This window comes from Sapajus apella, unplaced genomic scaffold, assembly GCF_009761245.1.
Source record: "Sapajus apella isolate SASKATOON/1434 unplaced genomic scaffold, GSC_monkey_1.0 scaffold40, whole genome shotgun sequence".
NCBI lineage: Eukaryota > Metazoa > Chordata > Mammalia > Primates > Cebidae > Sapajus > Sapajus apella.
Genome location: NW_022436980.1, coordinates 11,341,715 through 11,346,941, shown reverse-complemented (window position 1 = coordinate 11,346,941; position 5,227 = coordinate 11,341,715). Strand labels below are relative to the sequence as shown.

At 42.6% G+C, this 5,227-nt stretch overlaps 1 pseudogene across 1 annotated transcript; it reads left to right on the top strand.

Annotated features, from left to right (window-relative positions):
* Positions 1-4,301: 4,301 nt before the first annotated feature.
* Positions 4,302-5,141, top strand: LOC116565344 (annotated as a pseudogene). The gene has a single exon (XR_004275398.1). The product of XR_004275398.1 is annotated as a 60S ribosomal protein L7a pseudogene (transcript).
* Positions 5,142-5,227: the final 86 nt, after the last annotated feature.

The window sequence follows — 5,227 nt, the reverse complement described above, 5'->3', positions numbered from 1 at the left end:
CTTTTTTTTTTTTTTTTTTGAGACGGAGTTTCGCTCTTGTTACCCAGGCTGGAGTGCAATGGCGCGATCTCGGCTCACCGCAACCTCCGCCTCCTGGGTTCAGGCAATTCTCCTGCCTCAGCCTCCTGAGTAGTTGGGACTACAGGCACGCGCCACCATGCCCAGCTAATTTTTTGTAGTTTTAGTAGAGACGGGGTTTCACCATGTTGACCAGGATGGTCTTGATCTCTTGACCTTGTGATCCACCCGCCTCGGCCTCCCAAAGTGCTGGGATTACAGGCTTGAGCCACCGCGCCCGGCTGTATAACCATTTTTATAACCATTGACCTACCTCTCCTCATCCCCACACCCGACATTTCTCGAAAGAAGACATACAAATGGCCAACAGGTATATTAAAAATGCTCAACATCACTAATTAGGAAAATGTAAATCAAAACCACAATTAAATTTCATCACCCCAGTTAAAATGGCTATCATCAAAAAGGCAAAAAATTACATGTGCCGGTGAGGATGTGGGGAAAGGGGAATACTGGTACACTGTTGGTGGAAATAAAAAACAGTGAATCTTTTCTTGAAGAGAGATTTGAAGTGTGTCTCTTAGTGTTGGTCACAATATATTTTTTTTCTGTTAAATTTACACCCACGATGCACATGTATTCACATACTGCTTGCTGTTTACTTTCCATTTACCTATTTCAACTTTTTTTTTTTTTGCAATTTTATAACTTTATTTGATGTATTTGACAATCAGCAATTAATTCTCATCCGCGTTGATGGTCTGTAGAGTTTTTGAAAGTGATAACAGGTACATTTTGAAAGTGTACAGGTAACCAAAGTACAGAGCTTATTTGGTGAACCTTCACCCTCATGTTTTCTGGACAACCGCACACGGATTCGATATGAGACGCTCATTCCTTTGGCCCAGACAGCTTTGCGGAGCCAGGTATTAATGCGCGCATGTGGAGTTCCCATCTCCATGGCAAATTTCTGAATCTCTTTGAGGGCCTGAGGGACACGCCTCTTGAAGCCTACTCAATGGATGCACTTGTGAATGTTGATGGTGTATTCTCGGGTCACCACCCCATTGATGGCAGAATGGCCCTTTTTCTTCACTCTACCCTTCTTTGCTGGAGCCATTCTGGTCCACGTTGGAAAGGAAGCCACATTTTATAATCATATTTTTTAAATTAATAAAGTTACTATTACATGAAAATTATTTTATTATTAAATTGAATACAACGTGTGTGCTTATTTCAGACAAATACAAAGGATACAATGAAAACTAAGTTCCTAGGCCAGACTCCGGTTGCCCAAGACTCCTTTTCCAGAGGAAATGATCATTTCTTGCATATCCTTCCAGAGATAGCTATTAATTAATAAACATGAAGTGTTTAGAGCATCTCCTAACTCAAAGCATAGGCCATACAAGGGTCTACTGTTAGAAACAATAGTACTGGAGGTGGAGATGTTAGCAGCAGCAAGGTAGTAGTAACAGCAGTAGCAATAGCACGGGTAGTTAGTTGTCTGTATCTATCTTAATCTTTTTAAATGGCTGCATGGGGGCCGGGCGCGGTGGCTCAAGCCTGTAATCCCAGCACTTTGGGAGGCCGAGTCAGGTGGATCACAAGGTCAAGAGATCGAGACCATCCTGGTCAACACGGTGAAACCCCGTCTCTGCTAAAACTACAAAACATTAGCTGGGCATGGTGGCACGTGCCTGTAATCCCAGCTACTCAGGAGGCTGAGGCAGGAGAATTGCCTGAACCCAGGAGGCGGAGGTTGCGGTGAGCCGAGATCGCGCCATTGCACTCCAGCCTGGGTAACATGAGTGAAACTCCGCCTCAAAAAAAAATAAATAAATAAAAAATAAATAAATAAATAAATAAATGGCTGCATGGTATTATCACGGTGTAATATAATTTTTTAAACATTCCCCTACAATGAATAACAAAAAGCTCCTATAGTTACCATAGTCTCCTAAACTAATATAAAATACAAATACATAAATTAGATATGTCAAAAACAAATTATCTATACAGCTCTGCATGCCCTGAATTAGAGCACTAAAAGGAGAAGTGGGAAGACTTGTGCTAATTTGATGTGGAGTGTGGAGGAGACGTGGGAGTCATATCATTATTCAGCCTCCTCTAGTTAAGGGTAAGTACTAGAAACTTACACCTAACACAGTGTAAGGTGGCATTTCAACTGGCATATGCAAATGTGTTTATTGGCAGAGATTTCACTGAGAGGGCCATTAACCAAACAGATTTCTCTTTTTTTTTTTTTTTTTTTTGAGACGGAGTCTCGCTCTTGTTACCCAGGCTGGAGTGCAATGGCGCGATCTCGGCTCACCGCAACCTCCGTCTCCTGGGTTCAGGCAATTCTCCTGCCTCAGCCTCCTGAGTAGCTGGGATTACAGGCACGCGCCACCATGCCCAGCTAATTTTTTGTATTTTTAGTAGAGACGGGGTTTCACCATGTTGACCAGGATGGTCTCGATCTCTTGACCTTGTGATCCACCCGCCTTGGCCTCCCAAAGTGCTGGGATTACAGGCTTGAGCCACCGCACCCGGCCAACCAAACAGATTTCTAATTAAATCAGTTCCACGGATAACTACTGAAAGTCTCTCCTCAAAAGATGGAGCCGTGCCCGTAGCCTCAATATTCCCTTTGTATAGTACACAGTAGGTTGCAGAGGTATCTGAATTTCAGCCACTTATCTCACACACAGATATTCTCACTTTATAGTAGCATGGCATTTAACAGAAATAACTCTGGGTCCACATCGCCTGGGTGTTTGAATTGTGGGTCTGCCATTTATAGCTGGGTGACCTGGGGTAAATTACTTAACTTTTTTGAGCTGAATTTCCTCTTCTTTATCAGTAAGATAGAGATTATAATAATACCTATATCATAGAGTGGTTGTGACTATCCGATGAGTTAACGTATGTGGAGGACTGTATGTTTGTTACTATTAGCAATGGTGTATCTTTTTTATTATATGTATCTCATTTTCAAACTTAATCCAGTTTTGTCATTGAACATTTTAATGCTCAGTTGTGATTTAAATAATTTCATTTGAAAGAAAACCATGTCCAGATATTAAGTCTCTAGTGATTTATGAAACCACGAGACTGAATCTAAAACCCAAAGTCATTCCATCAACAAGGAAATTTTTTAGCCTTGGCATGTCCTACAACAGAGCTGAAGAATATGGCCCTAGGAAAGGCTTTTGTAGTAGCCCAGATATGAGAAACACTTGAAAGCAGTACACAGCATTTCCCAGAGGAAATCAGACCACTGGTACTTTAGAAATGATTAATAATGTTAATGAGTATTTAGCATTCTTGGAAGCATAGCTTAATTGACTACACAGTCCTAGGGGACTAAGAGAATGAAGCATAAGAATGGAATCTTGGCTTTTCTTGAGCCCATTTTTGAAGCCAAGAAAATTAAACAAGGATAGGAATCCATGTGTCTGAACAGTTCTACTTAAAAAGTCATCAAGAGGCATCAGGTCATAGTAGGATTAGGAAGGGAAAAAAACACAATTAATTTACACTGGGGTTGTACCATTGCTTTAAGTTAAGTATCCTGTCTTTGCTTGTAGATGGAAATTTGGAACACAAAAATTATGCTATCCCTAAATTTCAGGTAGCTTACATAACCTGAAAGCTACTTGCCCTACTTTCAGAGGGTGTTCCTGAAATGGAATTGTTTATGGTGGAGAAAATTGTACTTTAAGGTAGAAATAGCTGAGGGAACCACAGACCCATGTGGTTTTTGGAAAAGAAAGCCCTAATTCCTTAGATGCATTATTAAAATTATCAGTGAAGGGGTAATTGGACCCACAGACTCCTTTTGTAGAATTCACTAAGGAACATGAATTAAAGATATTAGCATCTTGGTTGGATGCCAAGAAATATAACAGTACAAATACAGCCTTGAGGAGACACTTTTTTTTTTTTTTTTTTTTTTTTGAGACAGAGTCTCAGTCTTGTTCAGGCTGGAATGCAATGGCATGATCTCGGCTCACTGCAACCTCCACCTCCCGAGTTCAAGCGATTCTCCTGCCTCAGCCTCCCCAGTAGCTGAGATTACAGGCACCCACCACCAGGCCCAGCTAATTTTTGTATTTTTAGTACAGGTGGGGTTTCACCATGTTGGCCAGGATGGTCTCGAACTCCTGACTTCAGGTGATCTGCCCGCCTCAGCCTCCCAAAGCGCTGGAATTACAGGCTGAGCCACCGCGCTTGTACATTCTTATTGAAATACTCTTGCTGTCTTCCTGCCGCCCAAGATGCCGAAAGGAAAGAAGGCCAAGGGGAAGAAGGTGGCTCCAGCCCCCGCTGTCGTGAAGAAGCAGAAGGCCAAAAACGGGGTGAATCCCCAGTTTGAGAAAAGGCCTAAGAATTCTGGCACTGGGCAGGACATCCAGCCCAAAAGAGACCTCACCCACTTTGCGAAATGGCCCCGCTGTATCAGGTTGCAGCGGCAGAGAGCCATCCTCTATAAGTGGCTGAAAGTGCCTCCTGCAATTAACCAGTTCGCCCAGGCCCTGGACCACCAAACAGCTACTCAGCTGCTTAAGCTGGCCCACAAGTATAGACCAGAGACAAAGCAAGAGAAGAAGCAGAGGCTGTTGGCCCAGGCCGAGAAGAAAGCGGCTAGCAAAGAGGACGTCCCCACTAAGAGACCACCTGTCCTTCAAGCAGGAGTTAACACCGTCACCACCTTGGTAGAGAACAAGAAAGCTCAGCTGGTGGTGACTGCACATGACGTGGATCCCATTGAGCTGGTTGTCTTCTTGCCTGCCACGTGTCATAAAATGGGAGTCCCTTACTGCATTATCAAGGGGAAGGCAAGACTGGGATGTCTAGTTCACAGGAAGACCTGCACCACTGTGGCCTTCACACAGGTTAACTCGGAAGACAAAGGTGCTTTGGCTAAACTGGTGGAAGCTATACTCACCAACTACAATGACAGATATGATGAGATCCGCCGTCACTGGGGAGGCAATGTCCTGGGTTCCAAGTCTGTGGCTCGCATCGCCAAGCTCGAAAAGGCAAAGGCTAAAGAACTTGCCACGAAACTGGGTTAAATGTACACTGTTTCTGTAAATAAAAATAATTAATGCAAATTTTGCTTTAAAAATAAATACTCTTATTGAAAAGACAAATGATACTTCTTTTTTTTTTTTTTTTTTTTTTTTTTTTTTTTTTTTTT